This window comes from Bos mutus, chromosome 18, assembly GCF_027580195.1.
Source record: "Bos mutus isolate GX-2022 chromosome 18, NWIPB_WYAK_1.1, whole genome shotgun sequence".
Classification (NCBI taxonomy): domain Eukaryota; kingdom Metazoa; phylum Chordata; class Mammalia; order Artiodactyla; family Bovidae; genus Bos; species Bos mutus.
In genome coordinates, this window is record NC_091634.1 from 23,022,474 (window position 1) to 23,034,164 (window position 11,691).

Below are 11,691 nucleotides of genomic sequence, written 5' to 3' on the forward strand. Positions count from 1 at the left end.
TGGGTACCAGAGCTTGTACTCACCAACATCGTGCAACACTGTCTGTCCTAAGACATGAGAACAGGGGAACACGAATACACAAAAAGCAAACAAGCAAGACATCAGAAAACTCAAAGCAAACCCTGTAAGAAGCAACCTAGATCTTTATTTTTAAAAATAAAATTTTACTGAGAACATAAATGGTTAAAAAAAAAGAAATATGTTTTTGGATGATAAATATATATCCACTCATTCAATCACCTCAATAATTCTTTAAACCTTTTCTTTTTCCCAAATAAGAAAACAGTCTTAAGAGAATAATTTTCTCTATGAAGGTCACTCAGCCAGTGGATGGATGAACTTGGATCCCAAACCAGATGGGCCTGATTTCCAGAGGCCAAGCTTTTAATAACTACATCAAATTGCTTCCAACAGTAATCCCAACAGGATTTTTTCTTTTAGAACTCAATAAAGGGATTCTAAGGCTAAAAAAACAGATAAAGGTAGCCCCCCAAATCAGAAAAATCATCTTAGAGTAAGGTTTCCTTTTCTTGATCTTGGGGCACACATCTTTTTCTGTTCACCACCCTCTTCTAGGACCCAGTGATAACCAGAAACCAATTAGCAAAAGACCATGAAAAGACCACTTCAACAGGCAAAAATGTCTGGGTCACCACTTTAATTATATCATCCCCTACAGATCAGATCAGATCAGATCAGTCGCTCAGTCGTGTCCGACTCTCTGCGACCCCATGAATCGCAGCATACCAGGCCTCCCTGTCCATCACCAACTCCCGGAGTTCACTCAGACTCACGTCCATCGAGTCAGTGATGCCATCCAGCCATCTCATCCTCTGTCGTCCCCTTCTCCTCCTGCCCCCAATCCCTCCCAGCATCAGTCTTTTCCAATGAGTCAACTCTTCGCATGAGGTGGCCAAAGTACTGGAGTTTCAGCTTTAGCATCATTCCTTCCAAAGAAATCCCAGGGCTGATCCCCTACAGACACTTTGTATTCTTGTTCCGCAGTCATATCCTACCAAAAAGCCAGGATTTTCCCAAATGAAATTCACTGCATGTGGCCATTTCCTGCTAGCCTCATCTGCCACACTGGCCTTTCAGCTTCTCTATAATGCTAATTTAGGACCTTTGTACCTGCTGTTTCCTCTGCATGAACCACTCTTCTCCAACCTTTAGAACCTTTGTAACTGATAGACTGTGTGCAACACTTTTCAGAAGTCGGCCCTCTGTTCATATAGGTAACTGCCAGCTCACCACAGCCTGTCTCTACAGACCAGGTCAGGGCCCCTGGCTACACACTCCACTAGCACTGTATTCTCTTTCTTGTATACCACCTCTCTCCGTTTAAGACACTGTGTTTTCTTTATCCAACATTTATCACAAACTTATTTCATTCCAGGCCAAGTGCGAGACACAGGACAAACAGTAGAGAAAGAAGGGTGTGATCCCTTCCTTCACGGGGCTTAAACTAAAAGAAACACAAATAAGAATCAAAGATCCTCGGAATTAGCTTTAAGACCACAATCATGACTAGTGACAGGGATACCTTATCCTAGATGCGGAAGCTTAAGAATAGGAATTACTCAAGTTGAAAGGAAAATCTTTCCAAAGTTAACAGTATGTGCAAAAACATGTTCTTGAAGTGAAAGTCCAAAGAATCAAGGGGAATGTGCTTAAGACGAAGGTGAAGTTGTAAGAGATCAAGTCCTGCAAGAACTTGTGCACGTCAAGAATGATCGCACTGGATTAACAGAGGACTTTTAATTAAACTGAAAGGTCCCTGGGAGAGGGGCCCACGGCCCTCTCATTCGCAGCTGCATCTTGGGAACCTAGAACAGCAACTAGCATTTAGCGGCTCAGTTAGTAGTTGCTAGCCCAGGGAGAAGGCAATGGCACCCCACTCCAGTACTCTTGCCTGGAGGGTCCCATGGACGGAGAAGCCTGGTGGGCTGCAGTCCATGGGGTTGCGAAGAGTTGGACACGACTGAGCGACTTCACTTTCCACTTTCAAGCATTGGAGAAGGAAATGGCAACCCACTCCAGTGTTCTTGCCTGGAGAATCCCAGGGACGGGGGAGCCTGGTGGGCTGCGGTCTATGGGGTCGCACAGAGTCGGACACGAGTGAAACGACTTAGCAGCAGCAGCAGCAGCCCAGGGAGCAGGGGAGGCTGTGGCTGTGTGAGATCAAACGGCGTCTCCTTTTCATCCACAGCCTTACACAAGGCGGCCACTAAGGACTGGGGCGAAGGCACCGCGGGCTGGGGGAGACTGGCCGGCGGGCGCGTTAGCTCCCCGGACCAGGTGGCGCCGCCCGACTCCCTCCACCTGGACACGAGGGACTAAGCGGACAGCCTTCTCCAGGGTGAAAGGTGTGCTCCCAGCAGGCTCGCTGAGGCGACAAGACCCAGAAACTCACCTCAGGAAAAGGGCAATATGTGGTGTGAGCAGAAGTGCGTCACTACGTCGGCCGTGGCACCCAAGTATCGCGAACTTCCTCTCTAGGAAGCCACAGCACACGTCTCTGTGGTCCCTGGCTTTCCTCTCCAGGTGCGCGACTTTAACGGGCGATATCAAATAGAAAAAGCTTATCGTTAAGCTAATCTCTAGCTGAAATTTAGAATTTCCTTCCACTTTGTGTTGGCGAGGACCACAACAGTATCAGCAGTGCTGACTTTGTCAGCAATAGGAATCCTACGTTTTCATATCACATTACAATTGCAGTTATAGGGGAACTTCGGTTTCATGCACGATCATTTTTGCCTTAGCCGACCAAAAAGTATTTAAACTGTTTTGTTGCAGTGTGTATATTGATATGATTTGACGTGATTATGTCTTTGCTGCTGAAAACATAATGGTCAGAGACAGAATGCCTTCCCTCTAAGATTGGCAACAAGGCAGGTATGACAGCTCTTCCCACTATTATTCAACATCTCACTGGAGTCCTAGCAAGTGCAGAAAGGCCAGAAAAGGAAATAAAAGGCATAGAGATTAGAAATAAAACTGTTAAGATTTGCAGAGGACGTTATTATCTACATTAAAAAAAAATCCAAAGAAAGCTACAAAACTGCTAGAACTAACAAGTGAGTTTAGCAAGATCACAGAGTTAAAGGTGCAAAAAGATAAAACTATGGAAACTGAAATATGCAGCAATAAAATTTCCTGTACTACAACTCCAATAAAATTTTTTACAACAGCACAGAAAACATGAAATAGGTATAAATCTAACAAAATATGTGTAAGATACACATGATGAAAATTATGATAGAAGAGATGAAAGAACACCTAATAAACTGAGAGAGATACTCTGTTCACTGATTGAAAAACCAGTACTAAGATGTCAATTATCCCCAAATTGCTCTATGTATTTAAAGCAATCCAATCAAAATCCCCAGCAAGACCCTTTAACAGAAATCAACAAGCTGATTCAATTCAATTGTATGTCAATCATTTGATAGAGCTGAAAAAAAGCAGTGGAGAAAGGAGGGGTTTCTTAGTAAACTATGCTGAAACATTTGGATATTACAATAGGAAAAGAAAATAAGATTCTTCACGCCATACTAAAATAAATTCTAACAAGGGTGTCCAATTTCACCACTATTATTCAACATAGTTCTGGAAGTCCTAGCTACAGCAATCAGAGAAGGAAAAGAAATAAAATGAATCCAGATTGGAAAAGAAGAAGTAAAGCTCTCACTGTTTGCAGATGACATGATATTGTACATAGAAAACCCTAAAGATGGTATCAGAAAATTACTAGAGTAATCAGTGAATTTAGCAAAGTTGCAGGATACAAAATCAATAGACATAAATCATTTGCATTTCTGTATCTAACAATGAAAAATCAGAAAAATTAAGGAATCAATCCCATTCATCACTGCAACAAACAATTAAATATCTAGGAATAAACTTACCTAACCTGATCTGCCTCTTGAGAAATTTGTATGCAGGTCAGGAAGCAACAGTTACAACTGGACATGGAACAACAGACTGGTTCCAAATAGGAAAAGGAGTTTGTCAAGGCTGTATATTGTCACCCTGTTTATTTAACTTATATGCAGAGTACATCATGAGAAACGCTGGACTGGAAGAAACACAAGCTGGAATCAAGATTGCCAGGAGAAATATCAATAACCTCAGATATGCAAATGATACCACCCTTATGGCGGAAAGTGAAGAGGAACTCAAAAGCCTCTTGATGAAAGTGAAAGTGGAGAGTGAAGAAGTTGGCTTAAAGCTCAACATTCAGAAAACGAAGATCATGGCATCCGGTCCCACCACTTCATGGGAAATAGATGGGGAAACAGTGGAAACAGTGTCAGACTTTATTTTTTGGGGCTCCAAAATCACTACAGATGGTGACTTGCAGCCATGAAATTAAAAGACGCTTACTCCTTGGAAGGAAAGTTATGACCAACCTAGACAGCATATTCAAAAGCAGAGACACTACTTTGCCAACAAAGGTTCGTCTAGTCAAGGCTATGGTTTTTCCTATGGTCATGTATGGATGTGAGAGTTGGACTGTGAAGAAGACTGAGCACCAAAGAATTGATGCTTTTGAACTGTGGTGTTGGAGAAGACTCTTGAGAGTCCCTTGGACTGCAAGGAGATCCAACCAGTCCATTCTGAAGGAGATCAGTCCTGGGATTTCTTTGGAAGGAATGATGCTAAAGCTGAAACTCCAGTACTTTGGCCACCTCATGTGAAGAGTTGACTCATTGGAAAAGAGTCTGATGCTGGGAGGGATTGGGGGCAGGAGGAGAAGGGGACGACAGAGGATGAGATGGCTGGATGGCATCACTGACTCGATGGACGTGAGTCTGAGTGAACTCTGGGAGTTGGTGATGGACAGGGAGGCCTGGCATGCTGCGATTCATGGGGTTGCAGAGAGTCGGAGACGATTGAGTGACTGATCTGATCTGAAGGAGACAAAAGAACTGTACACATAAAATTATAAGACACTGATGAAAGAAGTCAAAGATGACATAAACAGATGGAGAGATATTCCATGTTCCTGGGTAGGAAGAATCGATATTGTGAAAATGACTATACTACCAAATGCAATCTACAGATTCAATGAGATCCCTATCAAATTACCAATGGCATTTTTTTCACAGAACTAGAACAAAAATTTCACAATTCATATGGAAACGCAAAAGACCCCAAATAGCCAAAGCATCTTGAGAAAGAAGAATTGAGCTGGAGGAATCAACCTTCCTGACCTCAGATTATACTACAAAGCTAGTCATCAAGACAGTATGGCACTGGCACAAAAACAGAAATACAGACCAATGGAACAAGATAGAAAGCCCAGAAATAAACCCATGCACCTATGGGTACCTTATTTTTGACAAAGGAGGCAAGAACATACAATGAGGCAAAGACAGCCTCTTCAATAAACAGTGCTGGGAAAACTGGACAGCAACATGTAAAAGAATGAAATTAGAACACTTCCTAACACCATACACAAAGATAAACTCAAAATGGATTAAAGACCTATATGTAAGACCAGAAACTATAAAACTCTTAGAGGAATACTAATAGGCAGAACACTCGATGACATAAATCAAAGCCGAGATCCTCTATGACCCACCTCCTAGAGTAACCAAAATAAAAACAAAAGTAAACAAGTGGGACCTGATTAAATGTAAAAGCTTTTGCACAGCAAAGGAAACTATAAGCAAGGTGAAAAGACAACCCTCAGAATGGGAGAAAATAATAGCAAATGAAACAACTGACAAAGGATTAATTTCCAAAATATACAAGCAGCTCATATAACTCAATGCCAGAAAAACAAACAACCCAATGAAAAAGTGGGGAAAAGACCTAAACAGACATTTCTCCAAAGAAGACCTACAGATGGCTAACAAACACATGAAAAGATGCTCAACATCACTCATCATTAGAGAAATGCAAATCAAAACCACAATGAGGTATCACCTCACACCGGTCAGAATGGTCATCATCAAATAGTCTACAAACAATAAATGCTGGAGAGGGTGAGGAGAAAAGGGAATGTTTTTGCACTGTTGGGGGGAATGTAAATTATACAGCCACTATGGAAGACGGTATGGAGATTCCTTAAAAAACTAGGAATAAAACCACCAAATGACCCAGCAATCCCACTCCTAGGCATATACCCTGAGGAAACCAAAATTGAAAAAGACACATGTATCCCATTGTTCATTGCAGCACTATTTACAGTAGCTAGAACATGGACACAACCTAGATGTCCATCAACAGATGAATGGATAAAGAAGTTGTGGTACATATACACAATGGTATAATACCCAGCCATAAAAAGGAACGCATTTGAGTCAGTTCTGATGAGATGGGTGAACCTAGAACCTATTATACAGACTGAAGTGAGTCAGAAAGAGAAATATCATATTCTAATGCATATATACGGAATCTAGAAAAATGGTACTGAATAATTTATTTACAGGGAAGCAGTGGAGAAACAGACATAGAGAATAGACTTATGGACATGGGGAGAGGGGAGGAGAGGGTGAGATGTATGGAAAGAGTAACATGGAAACTTAATTACCATATGTAAAATAGATAGCCAACAGGAATTTGCTTTATGGCTCAGGGAACTCAAACAGGGGCTCTGTAATGACCTAGAGGGGTGGGGTGGGATATGGGGAGGGAGGTTCAAAAGGGAGAGGATATATGTATACCTGTGGCTGATTCATGTCGAGGTTTGACAGAAAACAACAAAATTCTATAAAGCAATTATCCTTCAATAAAAAATTAAAAAATAAATTCTAGTTTGGAGAAAAATCTGTGACAAATCTACATCTTTAATGAGAAAGTAATGGCAGAATCCCTGGTGGTACAGAGGATAGGAATCCACCTGCCAATGCAGGGGACACAGGTTCAGTCCCTGGTCCGGGAAGACTCCACATGTGGAGGGGCAACTAAGCCTGTGCACACAGCTACTGAAGCCCAAGCACCCTAGAGTCTGTGCTCTGCCACGAGAAGCCACTGTAATAAGAAGCTCACACCCAAAGAGCTCTCGCCACAACTAAAGAAAGCCCGCACGCAACAAAAGACCAAGCACAGCCAAGACAAAATAAATAACTTTTTTAAAAAAGAAAGTATGGGCAACATGATTTCTACAATGTGCTTTATTTTGTCTGTCCCCACATGTAATTTCTGAACCCTGTAATGGATACCTCAACACAGGGCTGCTCAAGCTACACCCCAGCACTCCCGGCAGACGGACATGTGCATTCAGAGGCATCTCACATGGCCTCCCTGCACATGCTTGTACCCACTTGCTGCCTACTGTGCCATAGTACCCAGTGGGACTGATAACCTCTTCATGGTCTGGGTTGTTTTCCATGACTGCCCCTCATGCCCTTCTGCAAGCCAAGGAGAGAAGCCTCAGGAGAAATCAAACCTGATAACACCTTGATTTTGAACTTCCAGCCTGCAGAACTGTGAGAAGATAAATTTTTGTTACATAGCCTCACAGTCTGTGGTGTTTTGTCATGGCAGCACATGCAAACTACTTTAGACATCTGAAGTTAAGACATACTGGTAGTGTCAGAGGCTGCCTACACGAACATCCATTCATCCGTCTTGTTTAGTAACAGAAAACTGAATTAGGGATTGGCACCTTGCCTCTCAGCCAAGGACATTTCTTGCCACCCTTGTAAGTCTGTGGGTCTCCCAGGACCAAGGTCTACACAATGAAGTGGGAATATTTTCAGTACTCATAGAATATTCCCTTGAAAGGAAGGTGACATGATCTTCTTCCTTCCCTCCATCCCACATCCTGGAATGGCTAGAGCTCCAGTTGTTGCTTTAGACCATGAGAATATGGCCACATCTGATGGATGGCAGTGTGGTGAACCTGAAGGAACCAGGATTCCCGCTGATGGTGTGCAGCTGCCTATCTCCATATCTCTTTTTTAAAAAGGAAAAAATCAACTCCAGTCTTATTTTAAGCTCTATTATTTTGGATTTTCAGTTATATGCATGTGAACCTAACCAAGTCTGAGCCAAAGATGGTAAATCAGTTGGAGAGGGCCTCCAGCAGTGGCCCCTAGGTCACATATCATGGATAATCTGCTAGGTGCTCAAGTTCCAGGAAGATGGAGCTACTCCAGTGCCTCAGAAATGAAAGGCACCTCGGGGGTCCAGCTCTCTGGCTCAGACACTTACTATGAAGGCACTATTTTCGAATAGTGTAGCAACAAAAATGCCAGTGCCACACTGCCACTAAGCCTTAATGGGGAGTCTAGGAACTGGGTCCACTGCCTCCTAGAGCTGTATTTTCTTCCGCATGCACCTGGTCTTCTTGGAGCCTACCCCGTGAGGTGGTCCTCCTATCTCCTTGCAAGGTCTCCTATGGTTTTGGCATCACCACATGGCTAACTCAGATACCCTAGCAACTGTAAAGAAATAATGTTGCCTGCCATTTCAGTTCTACAAGGATCAAGACACTAGCCACTGCAGACTCCTACCCATAATACACCCGAGGGCAATTTAGGGTGGAGAAAAATAGGAAGCATTCTGTGCTTTGGGTAGAACCCCTGGTTACATAGATACATATTCAAGGAAAATTTTCAGTGAACCCAAATTCTTGAATCTTTCCATACAAAGAAAAGCATTAAAATCATTAACTTGAGGTGCCTGTGCTCTGTGTTTAGCAGTAATCTTTTAATGTTTGATATGGTTTTTTTGTTATTGTTGTCCTCTACCCCCAGCAGAAGTTTATATATATATATACTGGCTCCTCCTTCCTTATCTCTTCACAGTAGCAGAGGATCCCGAGAAAAAGTAAACTCCACTAGAGATAAGCACACAAACTTAAAAAAATCAAGCAGTTTTGACTGAGGTTAAGTGGATGAGACAAAAAGCAAGGTCCAAGATCTAGGGTTAATAAGAAAAGAGAATGTAAGATAAGTCTGAACATAAATAAAGACGTAAAAGAAGAAATCAAAACCTTGAGGAAAGTGATGTTTTATAAACAGACGTGAAAATGAACTAAATAGATTTTACAAGTGAATACAGACACCCTCAGTGGATGGGTTGGACAACAGAGCGCAGTCAATGAGAAAGTGAAACTGAATGCAGACCTAGACTATAGCACAGCTAGACAGAGATGGAAAATACGAAACCACGATGCTAAACATCAGTGAAAATGAATGAACTTGAGCTATGCGGTTAAATATCAGTTCTATAAAGTTGAATTTAAAAAGTAAGTGGTGCTCTAGTGGTTAAGAATCCACCTTGCGGTGCAGGGGACACAAGTTCAATCCCTGGTCCAGGAAGATCCCACATGCCATAAGGCTACTAAAGCCTGTGTGCCACAGCTACTGAGCCTGTGCTCTGGAGCCCTCAAGCTGCAACTGCTGAGTCTGCGCATTTAGAACCTGTGCTCCACAACTACCGCAATGAGAAGCCTGTACACTGCAACTGGAGAATAGCCCCTGCTTGCCGCAACTAGAGAAAACCCACAAGAAGCAATGAAGACCCAGAGCAGCCAGAAATTAAAAGCGATATTTTTTAAAAAGTAAGCTGCAGAAGAAAACATCAAGTTTACTACTTATGTAGATTCAAACATGTAAAATAGTATTATGATGCTTATGGAAATAACCATATATAACAAGTGTAAAAGCATCTATGGGCATGAATAACACCAAATTCATAAGGTAACTACCTCTGGAACCACAGAGAGGGAAAGCAATTCAAAAGAGGTACACAGGGGACTTCAATTCCATCTGCAGTGGTTTAGTTCTAAAAAACATATGTAACAGCCATGACAAAATGGTCAGAAACAAAGCTGAGGGCAGGTACACAGGTGTTTGTTATTCTCTTTGTTTTCCTACACCTGAAATACTTTAAAGAATTTTTTTTAAACCTCAACAGTTTTTCTAGTAAAATAAAACCAGGAGAAATATCTTTTTTTAAAAAAATTGATGAAAAAGCAAAAGGGACACAAAACAGGATAAAAGTAATCATTACAAATTAAAGGCATTCAAGATGACAGACATCACATCAAAATTTATCACAAGTATAAGTTGGGGGACTTCCCTGATGGTCCAGTGGTTAAGACTCTGTGCTCCCAATGCAGGGGGCCTGGGTTCGATCCCTGGTGAGGGAATTAGATCCCACACACCACAACTAGAGATTCCAAATGCTGCAACAAAGATCCTGACTGCCACAACTAAGACTGGGCACAGTCAAACAAATTAAAAAAAAGTGGGTTAAAAATTCTTAGATGCATCAATACAGAAAACAGATGAAACATACTCTGCCTAGATGACTGGGGCTAGTTTCCTTAAATCAAAGGTAAATAAGCCTGTGAATAAGCCTTTACCAAGGCATCCCTCCCAAGCCAGAGCAGTTCTGTTTCTAATACCTGGAGAGCCCTTACTCTTTTCACTGAAGGCAAGACCCTATATACTCATGAACTACACTACCCTAAACATAAATTTCTAAATTACTAATGCAACAAATTAAATGTGAGGTCTCATGAACCATTTTCCTATATTTCATATGCAATACATATTTCTTGCCAAAGCCCAGGAATCATTAAAGACTTTGGGGACAATAAGTTCTGTGTTACATATGGATTCTTGTACCAAACTGGTGGGTTTGGATGCTCCAAGACCACTGGACACTTCAACAACTGTGGTTAAAGCCTTAGCTTTTGGTAATAGAACTCAGGGGACTGTTCATTTCCCAGGGCTGAGGCAGAGACTCCAAGGTGGGAACCACTGCACCAGAGAGGCCCTCCAGCAGGAGCACTGAGGCCAGTGCCCTCCCTGGTCTCTTCCTTCCAGCATGAATAGCCTCCAGCATTACCCAGCTCAAGGGATATAGAATGAATCATATACAAGACACAGTCAGGGTTCAGGGAGTTTTAATAAGGCCACAGCAATCGCATCCTGCGATAAGGAGAGGGGAGAAATGGAACAATTTGAAACACTGGATGGCCTCCCTTGGTTCAGTTCAGTTCAGTTGCTCAGTCTGTCCAACTCTTTGCAACCCCATGAACTGCAGCACGTCAGGCCTCCCTGTCCATCACCAACTCCCAGAGTTTACTCAAATTCATGTCCATTGAGTCAGTGATGCCATCCAACCATCTCACTGTCTGTCGTCCCCCTCTCTTCCCACCTTCAATCTTTCCCAGCATCAGGGTCTTTTCAAATAAGTCAGCTCTTCACATCAGGTGGCCAAAGTATTGGAGCTTCACCTTCAGTATCAGTTCTTCCAATGAACACCCAGGACTGATCTCCTTTAGGATGGACTGGTTGGATCTCCCTGCAGTCCAAGGGACTCTCAAGAGTCTTCTCCAACACCACAGTTCAAAAGCATCAATTCTTTGGTGCTTAGCTTTCTTTACAGTCCAACTCTCACATCCACACATGACTACTAGAAAAAACATAGCCTTGACTAGACGGACCTTTGTTGGCAAAGTAACGTCTCTACTTTTTAATATGCTGTCTAGGTTGGTCATAACTTTTCTTCCAAGGAGTAAGCGTCTTTTAATTTCATGGCTGCAGTCACCATCTGCAGTGATTCTGGAGCCCCCAAAATAAAGTCTGCCACTGTTCTACTGTTTCTCCATCTATTTGCCATGAAGTGATGGGACCGGATGCCATGATCTTCGTTTTCTGAATGTTGAGCTTTAAGCCAACTTTTTCACTCTCCTCTTTCACTTTCATCAAGAGGCTCTTT

At 42.3% G+C, this 11,691-nt stretch overlaps 1 non-coding gene across 1 annotated transcript; it reads left to right on the forward strand.

Moving 5' to 3' along the window:
* Nucleotides 1–10,038: 10,038 nt before the first annotated feature.
* On the forward strand, nucleotides 10,039–10,111 carry TRNAG-CCC (transfer RNA glycine (anticodon CCC)). The gene has a single exon. It is a non-coding gene; the product is annotated as a tRNA-Gly (tRNA).
* The last annotated feature ends 1,580 nt before the right edge of the window (nucleotides 10,112–11,691 follow it).